We start from the raw sequence: 18,786 nt of genomic DNA, 5'->3' as shown, positions 1-18,786 counted from the left end.
CACTACCTCGCGCTCGCGAAGCACAAAATAACCAACCAATTCAACTCCTCTTTCGTGAACGGGAATACCTCCTCGCGAACGCGATGCTCAAACTCTCCAAGCCTTCGCGAGCACAACTCCACCTACGCGAACGCAAAGCACAAAGCTCCTGGGATTCTAGCTGCCCCAAATACTCTGCGCGAACGCGGAACCTGACTTGCGTTCATGATGCACACTATGCCATACCCTTCGCGAATGCGGGAGCAGCGTCGCGAACTCAAAGGGCAAATTCTTTGCAACACAGAACTGAAGAAATCTGCAACTTTCAAAACAAGAGTTTGGTCTGTTTAACCACCCGAAACTCACCCGAGGCCCTCGGGACCTCAACCAAACATGCCAACATATCCCATAACATCATTCAAACTTGTTCCAGCCTTTGGAGCACTCAAAACAATATCAAAATACCAATTTTACATCGGATTCAAGCATAAGAATTCCAAAAACTCTCAAATTATGCTTTCGATCAAAAAGTCTATCAAACCTCGTCCGAATGACTTGAAATTTTGCACACACATCACATTCAACACTAAGGAACTACTCCAACTTCCGAAATTCCATTCCGACCCTCAGATCAAAATCTCACTATTGAACCAAAAACTTCAAAAATCCAACTTTCGGCATTTCAAGCCTAAATTAGCTACGGACCTCCAAAACACAATCTGAACATGCCCCTAAGCCCAAAATCACCCAACGGAGCTAATGGAACCAACAGAATTCCATTCTGAGGCATTCTTCATACTATTCCGACTGCGGCCCGAATTCCACAACTTAAACTCTCATTTAGGGAGTAAGTGTCCCAAAACTCTCCGAAGCTCCAAATAAACCCTCCCGACAACTCACAATAGCAGAAACAAAAATGGGGAAAGAAGTTAATAGGGGATCATAGCGTTAATTCTTAAAATGATCGGTCGGGTCATTACATCCTACCATACTTAAACATTTGTTCGTCCTCGAACGAGCACAGACACATATCTGAAGTAGTGAAAAGATGAGGGTAACGGCTGCGCATATCCTGCTTGGTCTCCCAGGTCGTCTCCTCGACTGGCTGACCCCGCCACTGAACCTTCAGTGATGCAATGTTCTTTGATCTTAGCTTCCGAACCTATCTGTCCAATATTGCCACTGGCTTATCAACATAAGATATATCCTTGTCCAACTTGACTGAACTGAAATCTAACATGTGCGACAGATCACCGTGATACCTCCGGAGCATCGAAACATGAAATACCGGATGAACTCCTGCCAAGCTGGGAGGTAAGGCAAGCTCATAAGCAACCTCCCCAACACGCCTCAATATCTCAAAAGGGCCAATAAACCTCAGACTCAACTCCCCTTCTTCCCAAATCTCATAACGCCCTTCATAGGCGAAACCCGAAGCAGAACCCGCTCTCCAACCATATAGAAAACATCACGAACCATCCGGTTCGCGTAACTCTTCTGTCTGGACTGTACGGAGTCTATCCTGAATCACCTTAACCTTCTCCAAAGCATCCAGAACTAAGTCTGTGCCCAATAATCTGGCCTCACCTGGCTCAAACCAACCCACTGGGGATCTACACCGCCTACCATATAAAGCCTCATACAGTGTCATCTTAATGCTGGACTGATAGTTGTTGTTGTAGGCAAACTCCGCCAATGGCAAGAACTGATCCCAAGACCCTTCAAACTCAATCACACACACACAGAGCATATCCTCAAGTATCTGAATAGTGTGCTCGGACTATCTGTCCGTCTGAGGGTGAAATGTTGTACTCAACTCCACCCGAGTACCCAACTCATGTTGTACGACCCTCCAGAACCGTGATGTGAACTGAGTAACTCTATCTGAAATGATGGAAACTGGAATACCATGCAGACGAACAATCTCCTAGATATAAATCTTCGTTAGACGCTCCGAAGAATAGGTAGTACACATAAGAATGAAGTGCGCAGACTTGGTTAGCCGATCCACAATCACCCAAATACCATAGAACTTTCTTAAAGTCCGTAGGAGCCTAACTACAAAGTCCATGGTGATCCACTCCCACTTCCACTCCGGAATCTCTATCTGCTGAAGCAACCCACCCGGTCTCTGGTGCTCATACTTTACCTGCTGACAGTTGAGGCACCGAGCTACAAATCCAACTATATCTTTCTTCATACGCCTCCACCAATAGTGTTGCCTCAAATCCTGATACATCATCACGGCACACGGATGAATGGAATACCGCGAACTATGGGCCTCCTCTAGAATCAACTCCCGAAGCCCATCAACATTGGGTGCACAAATCCGACCCTGCATCCTCAATACCCCGTCATCACCAATAATCACATCTCTGGCATCATCATGTTGAACCTTGTCCTTGAGGACAAGCAAATGAGGGTCATCATACTGACGCTCCTTGATACGATCAAATAAGGAAGATCGAGAAACCACGCAAGCTAGAACCCGACTGGCTCCAAAAGATCCAATCTCACAAACTGGCCGCCTAAATCCTGAACATCCATCGTCATAGGCCTCTCTGATGCTGGTAAATAAGCCAAACTCCCCAAACTCTCTGCCCGGCGACTCAAAGCATCGACCACTATATTGGCCTTGCCCGGGTGATACAAAATAGTGATATCATAGTCCTTCAGCAACTCTAACCACCTTCTCTGGCGCAAATTAAGGTCCTTTTGCTTGAAGAGGTGCTGCAAGCTCTGATGATCAGTATAAATCTAACAAGGCATACAAATAATGACGCCACATCTTCAAGGTATGAACAATGGTAGCTAACTCAAGGTCATGGACAGGATAATTCTTCTCGTGTACCTTCAAATGTTTTGATGCGTAGGCAATCACCCTACCATCCTGCATCAATACCGCTCCAAGGCCAATCTGTGAGGCATCACAATAGACGGTATAAGTCCCCGAACCTGTAGGCAATATCAAAATCGGGGTTGTAGTCAAAGCTGTCCTGAGCTTCTAAAAGCTCGCCTCATACTCTTCCGTCCACTGGAGCGGAGCACTCTTCTGGGTCAGCCTGGTCATAGGGGCTGCAATCGATGAAAACCTCTTCACAAAACGACGGTAGTAACCCACCAAGCTAAGAAAACTGCGGATCTCTATAGCCGAGGATGGTCTGGGCCAACTTTGCACTACCTCTACTTTCTTCGGATCCACCTGAATACCCTCACTCGATACCACGTGGCCTAAGAATGCCATGGAATCCAACCAAAACTCACATTTTGAGAACATTGCATATAACTTCTTTTCCCTCAGAGTCTGGAGCACTATCCTCAGGTGCTGCTCATGATCTTCCCGACTCCGGGGATACACCAGAATATCATCAATAAAGACAATGACGAACAAGTTAAGATATGGCCGGAACACATTGTGCATCAAATGCATAAAGGTTGTTGGGGCATTGGTCAGCCCAAATGACATAACAAGGAACTCGTAATGACCATACCGAGTCCTGAAAGCAGTCTTCGGGATATCTGGCTCCCGAATCTTCAACTGATGGTAACCTAAGCGCAAGTCAATCTTAGAAAACATCGTGCGCCCTGATTCTGGTCAAACAGATCATCAATACGAGGCAAAGGATAACGGTTCTTCACTGTAACTTTGTTCAACTGGCGATAATCAATACACATACGCATAGAACCATCCTTTTTTCTTCACAAACAAGACAGAAGCACCCCAAGGTGATACATTGGGCCTAATAAAACCCTTATCAAGAAATTCCTGTAACTGATCCTTCAACTCCTTCAACTCAAGAGGGGCCATACGATACGGAGGAATAAAAATGGGCTGAGTGCTCGGTAACAGATCAATGTCAAAATTAATATCTCTATCAGGCGGCATGCCTGGAAGATCAGTTGGAAACACATCAGGAAAATCCCGTACTACTGGGACTGAATCAACTGAAGGGGTATCAATACTAACATCTCTCACATAAGCTAAATATGCATCGCACCCCTTATCAACCATTCGTTGAGCCTTAAAGAAGGAAATAACTCTACTGGGAGTGTGATCTAAAGTACTCCACTCAACACGCGGTACACCTGGCATAGCCAATGTCACGGTTTTGGTGTGACAATCAAGAATAGCATAATAGGGCGACAACCAGTCCATGCCCAAGATAATATCAAAATCTACCATGATGAGTAACAATAAATCGACTATGGTCTCAAAACTACTAAGAGCAACCAAAAACGACCGAAAAACACGGTCCACAACAAGAGAATCTCCCACAAAAGTAGAAACATAAATAGGGGAACTCAAAGAATCCCAAGGTACACCCAATTACGGAGCAAAATAAGAAGACACATAAGAGTAAGTGGAGCCTGGATCGAATATAACCGATGCATTTCTGTGAAAAACTAGTATAATACCTATGATGACAGAATCGGAGGCAACAGCCTCGGTACAGGCAGGAAGGGCATAGTATCGGGCCTGGCCTCCCCTTCTAGGGCGACCTCTACCTCCCCGACCTCCACCTCTAGTTGGCTGAGTAGGTGGGGTAGTAACTGGAGCTATAACCATAGCCTGAGAACTCTGCAGGGCACGTTGTGGCTGACAAGTCTGTGGAGGTGCACCTCTCCTAAGCCTGAGGCAATACCTCACCATATGGCGTATGCCACCACACTCAAAACAACCTCGCAGCTGATGTGGCAGTGGAAACTGTGCGGTACGGATACTTTGAGACCTTTGAACACCTGAAACATTATGTGAAGTCTGAGACGCAAACTGAGCTAGCTGACCTACAAAACCTCTACCATGTCGTACTCTTCCTCCAAAATAAGGACTAGTGGATCTCTCCGGTCTAAGAGGTCTCCTCGTTTCCCTATACTCTCTCTCTTGACCTTGTCTATCCTCTCTCTCCTCGACCCTCATGTCCTCTACTCGATGAGAGATCCTCTTCACCCGCTTGACTAGGACCACAGGCTGTGTCTCCATGACACCTAGAACCCGACCAATGTGAACTCGCTGCTCTAGAGTGGGGGCAATGGGAGTCTGGGTCCCTCCCCCGATTTGTGAAGTAGTTGGTATAACCTAAATCAACCCTGCCTGAACCAATGTACCAAGCATGCTCAGGAAATGTGCTAAGGTCTCTTGAAGTGCTGGAGTAGTAATAGTAGTAGGCATATCTGGAGCCTGGGCTCTGGCTGGAACTACTGGTGGCTCCTCGGTGGCAGCTCGCGCGGGTGCTCTGGCTACACCACATGCGCGCCCTCGGCCTATACCCCGGCCCCGACCTCTGACGGCTCTCGTAGGGGGCGCGGGTGTCTGATCATATCTGGTAGCACACATCCTCACCATCTATGAGAGAATGGAAGACAGAGGTTTAGGATTGTGATGTCAAAAATCTCACACGACAGGGAAAAGAAATGAAGTGGAATTTTCCTAATGGTTACATAGCCTCCCGTAGATAAGTACAGACGTCTCTGTACCGATCCGTGAGACTCTAATAAACCAGCTTGTGATTCATGACTCCTATGAACCTAGAGCTCTAATACCAACTTGTCACGACCCTAGTTTGCCCTCTATGAACTATCGTGATGGCACCTAGTCTCTACGACTAGGTAAGCCTAACAAATGCGGAAAGAAAATAATAAAAAAACTGAGACAACAAAACAAAATAGTGTTTAAGATGTCGTCTGGCATATAACAGTACAAAATCTCAACCTAACACTCCCAAAATCCGGAACCCCATGAATCACAAGCTAAGAGATTACATAAAAAGCTCTAACTCCAGAAGTATCTATCAATAAGGAAAATACAGAAGGGCTATACTAGTACTGAGGATAGAAAGGGACTCTTCGATCTGCGCACGCGGCAGATATACCTCGGAGTCTCTACAACAGTGCCTCGCCTCAAGGATGATAAGACTGAGTGGAAGTACCTGGATCTGCACATGTAAAACATGCGTAGAAAGGGCATGAGTACACCACAACTGTACTTAGTAAGTGCCAAACCTAACCTCGGTCGGGTAGAGACGAGGAAAGTCAGGGACCTAATGAGATTAAATGAAATATAAGGTATAACAGTGTAGAGTAAGACAGTATAATTAAGTGCAACAGTAAGGAAATAACATAGAATAGAAAGAACAACAATAATTATAATAAAGACAAAATAATCACGGATAGGAGTACAGCTCAACATAAAGATAACAACCGGGGATCTCCCAGGATACCGTCCTGTAGTCTCCAAATATAAATATCCAGTGGGTCTCCCGGGTGCAGTCCTGTAGTCTAACTCACAATGCGTGGGGATCTACCGGAAATTCGATCTATAGTCCCAAATGTAAATATCCAGTACAAGGGAATCTACAGGGTACAGTCCCGTACTTCCAAAGTAAATGTGCGGGGGATCTACCAGAATACAAATCCGTACTCCCAAAGTAAGCAAGCAGGGGGATCTACCAGGATACCATCCCGTTGTCCCAAAGTAAATGTGTAGAGGGATCTACCGGGATACCATCCCATAGTCCCAAAATAAACACACAGCAACAACACGAACAATACACAATTCAATTCAAATTCCATACTAAGGTAAAACAGGTACTTCTAGCCTAGCATATTGCACATAATCCAACTAGGGCAGTTGAGCAAGTAAAGCAATTAAGTCATTAGACATGCTTCCCTAAGCTAACAACAGGCTTAAATTGCAAGTAGTATAAACAGGAAAAGAAACACAATTAAAATTACTTAAAGAAAACTGGATTTTCAACAATTATCACAAGTACGCACTCGTCACTTCACGTACAAGGCATTTCAAATATCAATAATACCAAATCCTAAGGGGAGTTTCCCTCACACAAGGTTAGGCAAGCCACTTACCTCGAACCGGCTCAAAAGTCAACCCGAAACCGTATTCCTGCCATGAGTACTCGATTCTAAATGACCCAAATCTATTCAATTCAATTTCATAATGTAAATACCACTTTAAGTAACTGATTCTACAAATAAATTCTAAGCCAACGTGAAATTAGGTAAAATGACCAAAATGCCCCTCGGTCCCACATCTCGGAATCGGGTAAAATTTATATTTTCAAAAACCTCGTACTCTCATGAGTCTATACATATCAAGAACACTGAAATCGGAGTTTAATTGACCCCTCAAATACCCATTTAAGGTCTCTTAATCTCAAGCCCTAGTTACCCACTTTGCACTGATTTTTTCCTAATTTTTCACCACTAATGAGACCTTTAATCACATATAAACGAGTTATGAATTCAAGAATATTACCTCCAAGTGATTCCCCTTTGGTTTCCTAAAAAATCTCCCTCAAAAGCTTCAATCCCATTCAAAAATGGTGGAAAAATGAAGAAGGGTCGCGCGGATTGGCTGTTTATATATTGCCTAGTTATTTCCTTCTTCGCGAACGCAGCCACTACCTCGCATTCGCGAAGCACAAAATCATCAACCAATTCAACTCCTCTTCTGCGAACGCGAACACCTCCTCGTGAACGCGATGCTCAAACTCTCCAAGCTTTCACGAGCGCGACTCCACCTACGCGAACGCGAAGCACAAAGCTCCTGGGACCCCAGCTGGCCCAAATACTCTATGCGAATGCGGAACCTAATTCGCGTTCGCGATGCACACTATGCCAAACCCTTCTCAAACACGGAAGCAGCGTCGCGAATGCGAAGGCCAAATTCTCTACAACATAGAACTGAAGAAATCTGCAACTTTCAAAATAAGAGTTTGGTCCGTTTAACCACCCTAAACTCACTCGAGGCCCTAGGGACCTCAACCAAACAGACCAATATATCCCATAATATCATTCAAACTTGTTCCAATCTTCGGAACACTCAAAACAACATCAAAATACCAATTTTACATCGGATTCAAGCCTAAGAATTCCAAAAACTCTCAAATTACGCTTTCAATCAAAAAGTCTATCAAACCTCGTCCGAATGACCTGAAATTTTGCACACATGTCACATTCAACACTATGGAGCTACTCCAACTTCCAAAATTCCATTCCGACCCTCGGATCAAAATCTCACTATTGAACCGGAAACTTCAAAAATCCAACTTTCGGCATTTCAAGCCTAAATTAGCTACGGACCTCCAAAACACAATCTGAACACGCCACTAAGCCCAAAATCACCCAACGGAGCTAACGGAACCAATGGAATTCCATTCCGAGGCCGTCTTTACACTGTTCCGACTACAGCCCGAATTCCACAACTTAAACTCTCATTTAGGGACTAAGTGTCCCAACACTCTCCGAAGCTCCAAATAAACCCTCCTGGCAACTCACAATAGCAGAAACAAACACGGGGAAAGCAATTAATAAGGGATCGGGACATTAATTCTTTAAACGATTGGCTGGGTCATAACAAGAACAAGGTTAGGCTCTAGGAAGACAATAACACCTTCTCCAGTCCTGAGGTGGTACCCGACCTCGAGGACCTCCATCAGGAACAAGGTTAGGCTCCAGGAAGCCAATAACACCTTCTCTAGTCTCGAGGTGGTACCCGACCTCGAGGACCTCCATCAAAACAAGGTTAGGCTCCAGGAAGCCAATAACGCCTTCTCCAGTCCCGAGGTAGTACCTGACCTCGAGGACCTCCATCAAAAAGAATCTAGGCTTTAAAAGGCCAACGACACCATCTCCAGCCCCGAGGCAATATCCGGCCTCGAGAATCTCCATCCAAAAGAAGTTAGGCCCTAGGGAGCCATTGGCATCAGCACAAATCCCGAGGTAGTACCTTATCTCAAGGACCTCCTTCGAAAAATAAGTTAGGTTCCAAGAAGCCTTAAACAACATTGCAGGTATCATCCTAAATCGGACAGTCCCTCATCCGGGACCTATCTACAATGCCTTAAGATTGCATACATTAAGTTCAAGACAAGTCTCCAAATTCCTCGAGTCAACCCTAACTCGGGGACTGTTCTCGATGGTCTAAAGATTGAGTCTCCATTTAGAGGTTCGAAGCCCTACTTCTTTTCGACTCGAAGTCAAGGTCCCGGCGACCCGAGTTTATTGGCCCGATCCAGGTTCGATCCAAAGGATCGCAAAAGGTTCTGTGCAAGGCCATATTAATCGACCAAAGGCCAGAAAGAATACTCACACCCAGATTTGATATTGGAAACAACAAACAAAGTCATGCATTCAGAGTCTCCACAAACATAAAAGAATATAGCAAGCATCGAAGACAAATTGGAGAAATATCTTTGTATTCATGAAACATTCGATTACAAAAGCCCAAGAAGGGTCCTTACATATGATTACAAAGGCCCACGAGGGTCCTTACATGGAAACAAAGAAGCAAAAGGGTACATATGTAGTGAAAGCCTGGGAACTAATCTACTCTCGAAGGTTCATCTCTGATAGCAGCATCTCCTAGCACCACCCCCTCGAGCATGCATCCTCGACGGTGATACCTTCGACTGCCACGTTCTCTAGGTTCACATCTCAATCTCACAAAGTAGTATCTCCAAGGGCGAAGATAAAGAAGAGGAAAGCGGGAAGGAAAAGAAGAGGAAGGTGATGCAGAAGAGGCAGAAAAAAGAGACATAGCCCGCCGAAGCCAAAGGTTGAAGATTCAGCGGGCCTCAACTCTACTCGCACGGCCACTCCGAGTCCACCTTCCGAGACATCGTGTCGTGCGAGCTTGGCGGACAATGCGCCATTTTATCCCTTAGGAAAAGACCCGAGGGGTGAAATGTTGTACCAGGTAGGAGAGTGAGCAGCACTGTATAGTCCGAACACTCTCCCGAGCAGCGGTATAGAGTCCAAATGTTCCCCCAAGTCGGAGCAGGTCAACCCCCTTTATCTCGTCATCTCGATCTAACGACGACAGTAGTGATAGTCGTAACAATAACAACAACACCAACGAGACAGTACAATCTCGCTCGACACAGCAAAGCCCAGGTAAAAGGCCATGGCGTGAATGATAATAATGCCGCCATAAGACCTGAAGACTAGAGACCCCAAACATGGCGGGTGGAAATGGAGAAGAATAATGAGAATGAGAAGAAAGGAATGGAAAGATGTTCAGAGGCACTTGGATACAAAGATATCATGGAAAGGCCCTATTTATAGGGGATGATAATGTGGCCAATCAATACCTTTGAAAGATGGATCGACAGGCGCAATCAATGCGCCATCGAAAACTGGATCGACGGTGATATGGTCGCCTTGAAGAGTGGGAATCGGCAGCGCATTGAATGACGCTGAAAAGAAAAGTCCATGGGACTTTCTGGTTATCGAGAAGGTTTACATCATAAGTATGATATCGTCAGCATGACATCATTGCGGGAAGTCTGAAGAGTTGGATGTCGAGATCATTTCTTATCGCTCCTCTCTAAGAAAGGTGGAGACTATCTGTATACGGTGAAACTGGAGGATCCAATTTCTCATTATCAGAGCACCTCGGAAGACCATCTCGAAGTCCCGAGGCTACAAGGTTATGATCGAGTCTCCTCCCTCAAGGTTAGTCGACATTCGATCCCAGGATAACGTCGACCACGGCCATAGTAGAAACGGGGATTTCTCAAGGCACGTGGCTAGGGCTGACAGAGCCTAGAGAGCTATTCTAAGACCCGAGTCAGGGTGTCATCTAGTGGTCACATCTCCATATCTTTGTAATTAATATTTGTTGTACTATGATGGGATTTCCCTCCTATTTAAAGGGGATCCCTATCACTTTATAAGGGTTGGTCACTCCAGTTGCTCCACCGCTCCATAAGAAATATACAAGAACTTTCTCTTTTCCCTCTAACATACTCTCTTGATATTATTGCTCTCATTTAATGTATTTATACTTGGTCTCTATTTATTACTTATCATTGGCCATAAAGAGCCTCCCTCAATTATCCCATAACTCTTATCCCTACCCCGATTGCCATCAACAGCTCGTAGTCGAGCCCTGAGATCGACCTCGAGGCCCGGAATCAACAAGACCGAGGCTCGAGTAACTAGCATATCGGTTTGATTATAGCTCTCTCCTTAACCGTATTTCGTTTCTAAATCTCATACACTTGGTATCAATTGCTTAGCAAACTAGCATAAAAATAGATCACGTATTTTTAGAGTCTTATCAACAAATTTAATTGTTATTACCATTTTCACAGTAAACAGGTATGTATGGCTAAAACCCTTCTTCTTAGAATGGAATCTTACGGTGTTCACGTAATTGGTGTAAGTCCCCCCATTGATCAATATAGAGTTTGCTATTCCGAATATGTTTGTGTTGTAAGATATATGTTCAATGTGTAATCCAAATGCCTTAATGCTTTATCATGTTATCTTATCAATTGAGGATGTGTTCAAAATATGGAATATGTGTTAAAATGTGGACTTCAAGTCAAATTCGAATAATTATTTTTATGCCAAAGTATATGAAAAACCTCTATGTGCTTAAGATTCTCAAATTGCTCATATGTGTACTAATGTCTTATATGATAGGCCTTAGTGTTGTTGATGATGATAATAATGTTGAATGTAAAAAAGGAAACTGGAATTGTGAAATTCGGCCAAGTTACATGAATGACGTTATAAATGAGGGCACTCATGCCAATGTATTGAAAAGATGGGAAAGAAACATGAAGTGAGATGACTGATTGAAAGGATGATTCAAAAGACGGCCTAGCCGATCGGGTCGTGATCAGATGTCATGCCGTACAAATGGTGGTAACTGTGCTGGAAATGGTAACTGAAATTGTGGATATGGTTGATGTCTCAAATGAGATGACCTGGCCGATCGGGTCGAGATCGGACTCCATGTAAGATCATGGTGGTATTGCGGATTGTGGCATATCGGCACTAAAGATTTCCCAACCTAATAAGATGGAAATTGGGATGAGAACTTATGTGATCCTTACTTGATGTTTTAGTATTGTTTGAAGCTCTTATTTAACTTATGACTGTTTCCCCCTTGTATTATTATTCATCCTATTGAGATGGTATTTTAGCTTTACATACTAGTACTATTCGACAATACTAACGTCCCTTTTGCCAGGGGTACTACATCTTTAAATTGATACGTGTGGTTCCATAGCAGACAGTGTTGATCGCAATTAGTGGTGCATCTTCTTCCCAGTAGACACGGTGAGCCCCACTTCATCCCTTCATGTATTGTATCTCTTGTCCATAGTGTTGTCACGTTTTGAGGTATAGCCGGGGCCTTGTTGCCGGCACTATATTAACACTCTTTTGTATCTTTAGAGGCTTCGTAGACACTATGTGGGTTGTATATGGGTGTTAGAAAGGTCAACGAATTATATTGTGTTTTAGAATCTTGTTCCATTCAATCACAAGGATGTGTGTATTTTGAAACTTAACAATGATGTAACTTATGAAATGATTTAGTAATGTATATATGATCTTCCTATTGTCTAATTAATGAAAACATGCCCTCTCTTGATCATAAGTGAGTCGGGTAGAAAGTGTCTAACATGCTTGCTTGACCGGGTCCACTCGGTTGAGCGCCGGTCGCGCTCCCCGAGGTTGGGGCGTGACATGAAGACTTGAATGGAGGATTACTCGGTTCATAGTTTAGAGGTTGGCATTTAATTCCAGCGGATGAAAGGCAATTGAACTATTGATGTTTAGGCCTTTGTTGACGGAGTAGCGAGACTTTATATTTCCAAACATGGTGGAATTCTCATTTGTGATGTGGTGTCGTCGCCCTTGTAGAAACGCATTAAGGCTCATCGGTATTATGGTCTCCTTTGAATTGCCTTCAGGGCAGAGTGTTGTGGAATGGTGCCTAAGCAGCGATTGTCAAAGATGGTAATGAATGGCGGCTTCAGAGTCGAAATGGTGTTTTTAGTGTTGATGGCTCGAGAGGGATGATCTTTATAGAGGCTCAGAGTTGGTGGCAGTTTATCCGTTCCGATGCTACAAAGATGGATTATGATTTGAGGTAGTATTTTGGCAGCGAAGGAGGAGGAAGGACATGGTAGGAGTGGCGGGGTAGCGTATGGATTCTGTGGTAGGATAGCCACATACTTCAAGATAGTTTAGAGCGATTTGGGGATCCTGGTAGACAGTGACTAAGTATATACATTTCTTTGGGTGGTGGCTACTATATGATGGTAGGCTATAATCTCGTGTTTTAATTGCTTATTGCACTCTAATTCACTGCACTTTACTTGTGTTTGAGTTTTAATAGCTAGTATTTTGTACTTATTGTGTGTTTTATACATTGTAGGAGTGATTCCGAGTGATGTAGATGTTATGGAGCTAATTCGAGCTATTTGGAGCTTTGAAGTCTGAGTAAAAGCCCAAAGGATTAAGTCGAGATCTTCGAGGGTCGAGGACCAAGCCTGGACATCAAAAATCAAAGTTCGAACTTCACTATAAGAAAATTCCACAGCCACGGCGCATGGGGCATCGCAGCTGTACAAATCCTGCTGCCTGTGAATTGTTGAGCTCCCTGAAGATCCCCACAGCACCCTATGTGGTGCGTCGCTTCATGCGGTGCGCCTGTGCAAAGTTTATAGAGCCAATGTCCTATTTTGGCTATGAGAAGGTGGTTTCGTCTGGGCCCGACCCTACTTGGTAAAATACATGGAAAACGTTATTTTCTGGACTTTTGACACATATTCGACCTAAGGAAGCTAAGGAGGAGTTGGAGGAGCAAAAGTACAAGGATTTCATCATTCCTTCCTCACTCAAGACTCAATTTTGGATTGAATTTATATTTTTCTATACTTTTATTATATCTGTGATGAATTACTCCATGTCTATGGAGTAGTTCCCTTTAGGGTTTGATGGATTTGGTGTATTGATATTTGTTTGTGGATTATAACTCTAGTTTTGTATATTGACGCGTTTTTGGATTATTTAATCGTTGCATCTTTATTCACTTGTTCATGTAATCGAGAGAGGAATAACTTGTGATATCTTTGCATTATATTGTTGGCTGAGTTCATTAATTCATCTTAGTAATTGAAAGAGGCTAGTTGAATCATTGATTAAATCAAGTTAGGAGGATAATTGAGAGAGGTTCTCCTAAAGACCAATTCACTACGCATCCTTGCATATCTTCACAGAGCTTAAATTGATTCATCTCGTGAGGTTGAGACTTAATCGAGAGAGGAGTTTCTACTAAACAATTGAACTAATAATTGAGTGAATTTGAGAGACTCACTTGAACATTAGACGTGAATTATCTAGAGTTAGATCCCAAATAATTATCTTGCACCTATCCTATCAAAACCCTATTTGCTCCCATTGATACCTTCCTTTTCTTACTCCTTGTGTTGATTGTCACTAGTCAATATTCTAAATTCTTAGTTAATTTTAGTATTAATCACACAAATCTCAACTATTGATCATCTTGGATAGCAATCAAGCTAGAAAATACGATAATAGTGTTCAACTCCAATCCCTTTGGGTACAATATTATACTATACTATATTTGATTAGTGAGCATATTTTGAAGTGGTGTTTTGTGCTCGTCAAATTTGGGCATCGTTGCCGGGGATTGGCAATCAATAGTGTTTGAAATAGTTTGTAGTGCTAATTTAGGAACTTTTCTTTTTATTTTTTTATTTTTCTCTTTTTACGTTTGGTGTTTTTTGACTGTGCGCAAGTTACAGGTAAGAGTGGTGCATGACTCGAGCTTCTTGGAAAGAAGTGCTACTATACGAACCTGAGATAGAAAAACAACTGCGACAATTGAGGAAAAAAAGAAATCTCACAGAGACTTTAGAAAAGATTGGGCAATCCTCAAGCAAAGGAACTATGGTTGGAGACGGTGATGAGATTGTAGATTTGGCTGCAAGAGAGACAGCCCAACAATGAGAAAAAGCTGCACGAGATGCTGAGGAAGCAGCTATTAGAGATACATAGATTATCTATGAAGAGGAGAGGGCTCGGAGAATTGCTCAAAATCAACCCTTGGCTGTAAATCAGCTTGGAAATATAGCTCCCGGGCCTGGGAGATCACCAGGAGATTATGCTAGACCGGTCTACAACCAAAGATTATCAAGTGTGAGACTACCTCCAATCGCAACAAACAATTTCGAGTTGAAGCAAGGGTTACATCAAACCCTTCAGAACTACTATGTCTTCAAAGGAAAAACGAACAAAGATCCAAATATACATCTAATGGACTTCGAGGAGATTATGAACACCTTTTAATACAATGGTGTGTCACAAGATGCAGTATACTTAAGGGTATTCCCCTTCACACTCAAAGATGATGCAAAATAGTGGCTTCGAAGTTGCCCACGGGATCAATTAGAACATGGGATGAGATGACTAGAAAATTTCTTGATAAATATTTCTCATCAGCTAAGACGAGCAAGTTTAGAAGAGAAATCCATAACTTCTACCAGAAAGAGACTGAAACTGTGTTTGAAGCATGGGAGAGGTTTAAGGAGATAGTCAGAAAGTGTCAATATAGTAGAATTGAACTCTGGATGAAACTCCAATATTTTTGGGATGGACTGACACCAGACTCACGTAGAACATTGAGCAATGCAGCTGGAGGTCCGTTGATGAAGAAGACTCTAGAGGAGACCTTGCATGGTTGAGATATGTAGAATCGAAGAAGGAACTTAGAGTTAGAAACGAGAAGAATATAGAATAAGAAGAAGAAGAGAGAGAAAGAGAAAAGAATTTGGATATACCAGGTATGTGTTGCCTCATCGTTGCATTCTGTTAGCTATATAACAGAATGACTGAGTTGGCATAAGCTGAGTTGGCAAAATCTCCACAATCGAACGCTCATTAATCATCTTACAATCTGGATCGTTCATTTTCACCTGCCAATTCTTTTGCTTCTTTCTTCACAACCCCACATCGACTCTTAACAACTACAATTGTGTTATAAATAGAATTGTATTTAAGGTGAATGTCTATATTTTAGAGAGATTTTAGGGATTATTACTTGGTGATTAAGTCACTATTTTCCTATAAATAAAGAGGTTTTATTCAATTGTAAATTATCCCAAAATCAATAAGAATTCTCTCTTCCTACTATTCTCTGCAATACTCTTTTCATCTTTTATTGTTCATAACATGTTATCAGCACGAGACTCTAAACAATTGAGTAGAAGCTTTGGGATTGAGCATAATGATTGTCAATTGCTCCATGAACTTCCATCATGATTAAATTCTGGATTTAAGGTAAGTGTTTTACTTTATTTTTCTCTTTTAAATTCTTGAAATTCTATATTTTTATTTTAAATACAAGCAAAGACAATAAACTTTGATTATAACTTTCATAGAGTTTGCAAGAAATTATAACCAACCAAAGTGGTAAAATTTCTATGCCTTACCATGATCAAATTCATGTATGATTATGGGCAAAGAAGTGAAACACCATCCCATTGAATTTGCTTCATTCTCATTCCCTTAAGAGAATATGATAGTAGCATGTGATAAGTCTGAAAGAAGACAAAATTATTACCGTGAAGGTATCAATGTATGTGGACATGGTAATAGACGAAATTATAATCGTCATCATTGTGTAATGAGAATAATAAGGATTCTCAAAATAATCCTTCACCCTATGAAAGTAATATTTGTTATCGATTTGACATGAGATTTTGTAAAGCACATATAGATGATTATGGTCCATTCATGATGTGAATGTGATAATATCTGATTTATGAAGACATATTCATTCTTGAAAGAATATGAACATGCTAGTGGTAGTGAATATGCCACACTCACCTCTAGAAAGAGGTTTTAGATAAAAAAAAATATCATTATGATGGTATGAATGGTCATTGGTTAAGTACCTATTGTACGCCAAAATATTTTGGATATGTAATTATTAAAGGACAATAGTAATGCAAAAAACAGATCTTGCATATAATTTTGACCATGACCATTATGGTATATCTTTCTCCTTGAAAGAGATATATACCATATGGATGTTGATGAATATGTAGTAGTACAAAATTAATTGAAAGCTCTAGAAGAGCCACTTATGTATGATGTGCAAAAACAAAAGAGAATTCACATGGGTAAATATTAAAGAACTAGAAAGTTCTTTATGAATTCTCTTATGTTGTTTGTTCTCATTAATTAATAGACCAACTAAAATTGGGATTGAATCCCATGAATACTGGAAATATCAAAGGTGAATATGAGCCCATTCACCTGCCATGTATACCACATAAGATGCATATATGAGATGGTTACATGTACGATTATTATTAATCTGCAACCTTTTATTTGCGAGGTAACTTGCTCAATAATTTAACTTTGAACATAATTTTCATATTTTCTATTCAAGACAGTTCATCTTGATAAGTTGGTTTACATCACAACTGGTTTAGCAAAATGATTTATTGAGTGCCTCCATTTAATAGTTAAACTATTGCTTATGAGAAAAAAGTTATCTATATCAGTTTGATATAGGTTATATATAAAAGTATATTACATTCTCCCCTTACAAGTGGTTCACGATCAGGAAACAAATAATTCCTTCATTATTGATATGTGGTGTATATTTTGATTAACACCATAACGCACAAAAGTGGGTTTTCAAAGTTGAGGAAGTAAGTTAGTTTTTCTAACATGAAGGGAGACAAGATAAACAATTGAGAAAAAGTTACGTGGAATGAATTATAATTTGTACATATAGATCCTCAAATAAGATAATATGAACTTGCAGTTCATAAAAAGATAATTGATCTACAATATCTTGTAAAGCATGCCAGACGCATTTGCTGACCCAAAGAAAGTAACGATATCTCACTGCAAATGCTCCTATTAGAATAAGTCCTAGAAAGACACAGTCTATGGTATACTTAAAGCATATAGACAAATCGGTTTCAAAAAAAATTCTTGATAAAGAAGATGAGAAAATGATCAAAATGATCGTAATAAGGAGGCAAGTGATCTAGAAGATCACATGACATAATAATTCATAAAATCTCAGGAGAGGTTTAGGTACCTGAAAATATGAATAAAGAAGTCTCTATGTCATGTCTTTATGAAAAAAGGTGGTTGAAACTGATATAAAATATTCGCGGATTACATATATGATAACGTTAAAATATATATGAAGATCTTAAGTCTGAAGAAACAATTCCAATAGAATTGGTTTCATATGAAAGACATATAGTTTTGGACCTGCAGTTCAAACACTTGAAATTATAAAGTCAATAGTGTGTGCAATCGTCTTTATCTATCTTATATCTCTAGCATGACATGAAAACTTGATGTAAATCTAAAGTCATCATATGGCTTATATGACTTAAATTATATGACAATCCCTGAAGGATTTAAATTACTTAAAGCATATAGAATTCTTGGCCATGAAGTACTACATCCTAAGTGCAATTTGTGCATATTTGTATCTTGCTATAACTATAGGCATGATAATATGATAGCGAGAATTTTTACCTCTATGGAGATATTGAAAAGCCATTTCACGACATTATATGAAGACATTATATATCTATCAGGAATGATGATTTCAAGGTGCAATATATTCATTCAAGTTAATATGGCTGATTTGTTTGTCAAATCTGTACCAACGATTTTTTGAAGATGGTGCACAAGATTGGAATGCGAAGGCTCAAAGATATGAATTGATGCTCTCATCAGGAAGAGTTAATATGTGTTGTACTCTTTTTTCCTTACAAGGTTTTGTCCCATTGGCTTTTCCTTGCAAGGTTTTTAACGAGGCAACCAAAAGACGTATTTCTAAACATGTGTACTCTTTTTCCTTCTCTAGAATTTTATCCCACTGGATTTTATTTTAGTTAAGGTTTTAACGAGACATATTATCTATTGAATAAACATTCAAGGGGGAGTGTTATAAATAGAATTGTATTTAAGATTAATGTCTATATT

At 41.1% G+C, this 18,786-nt stretch overlaps 1 non-coding gene across 1 annotated transcript; it reads right to left on the bottom strand.

Annotated features, from left to right (window-relative positions):
* Nucleotides 1-15,275: 15,275 nt before the first annotated feature.
* On the bottom strand, nucleotides 15,276-15,382 carry LOC142163649 (small nucleolar RNA R71). Its single transcript, XR_012694595.1, has one exon. It is a non-coding gene; the product is annotated as a small nucleolar RNA R71 (small nucleolar RNA).
* Nucleotides 15,383-18,786: the final 3,404 nt, after the last annotated feature.

Source organism: Nicotiana tabacum, chromosome 8 (assembly GCF_000715075.1).
Source record: "Nicotiana tabacum cultivar K326 chromosome 8, ASM71507v2, whole genome shotgun sequence".
NCBI lineage: Eukaryota > Viridiplantae > Streptophyta > Magnoliopsida > Solanales > Solanaceae > Nicotiana > Nicotiana tabacum.
This window is presented reverse-complemented; position numbering and strand designations above follow the sequence as displayed.